The sequence below is a fragment of the Penaeus monodon genome, chromosome 25 (assembly GCF_015228065.2).
Source record: "Penaeus monodon isolate SGIC_2016 chromosome 25, NSTDA_Pmon_1, whole genome shotgun sequence".
In the NCBI taxonomy this organism is placed as follows: Eukaryota; Metazoa; Arthropoda; class Malacostraca; order Decapoda; family Penaeidae; genus Penaeus; species Penaeus monodon.
This window is the reverse complement of record NC_051410.1, coordinates 29,722,051-29,722,939: the sequence shown is the minus strand read 5'-3', so window position 1 is coordinate 29,722,939 and position 889 is coordinate 29,722,051. Positions and strand designations below refer to the sequence as shown.

Sequence of the window (889 nt, the reverse complement as noted above, 5' to 3'; positions counted from 1 at the left end):
ATTTTAATACATATACATATATAATTTGTGTATGTGTGGGGTTGTATAAACTTTCATTTTTTTGCACAGATATACTCTGCTTTATAAAGAAGAGATTCTCTTAGCTAAGTGAGCGATGATATGCATAATTTTGTCCGTATATAAAAAAAAATGCAATTTATAAATAAAATAGAAGTGGAATTTACAACTGAAAAAAATCTACAATCATGAATTTCTTTTATGGACTTTAAAGAATCGCCCACATATTTAAAAGTCTTGTTAAAGATTCACTGAAGACGGTGAAGCAAAGGAAACTGTTTTTCTTTCTCAAAGACGAAACTGATATGATGAATATGTAACACGTACTCTTTTTCACATTTGTTGCTAACAGACTGGCTCGCAAACCATTGTTTTCCACTTTAAAACCCTATAAATAATATGGCATGCAAAGAACTTTTTTGTATTTCCGTTAACTCTTTAGGATCCACGCTTTCCTTCCAATTAGCAACGAAAGCAAAACGTGGCCCTGCAAATTACCCCAACAGTTTGATTATCTCCTTCGGTCCGTCATTTTCGCATTTTTATGGTAATGAATTTGTTTCTACAGAGTCATACACCCTTTTTGATGTATGACTTTACAGTTTGACATCCATCGTTTTCTCCATTTCTCAGATATACAAAAAACCGCTCCTTAAAACCCATTTTTAAACCAAATATTTAAAGTAGTGTCTAAGCCTTTTCAGCTCTTTGGACGTTTGTTTAACATAGTTCCATATTAAATCCTGAAGTTTTAACACAAAATAGATAAATAAATAAAAACAGCTGTCAATTCAGTACCTTTTAGTCTTTTTTCCAGTTATACCTTTTCTTTTTTATTAGCGCAAAAAAAATTATATATATAAAATTTTTA

General features: G+C 30.5%; 1 protein-coding gene across 1 annotated transcript in view; it reads right to left on the bottom strand.

Moving 5' to 3' along the window:
* The window catches only part of LOC119589123 (molt-inhibiting hormone-like), a 34,746-nt gene that overhangs the window by 902 nt on the left and 32,955 nt on the right, over window positions 1–889 (bottom strand). The gene's annotated exons all lie outside the window — the stretch shown is intronic.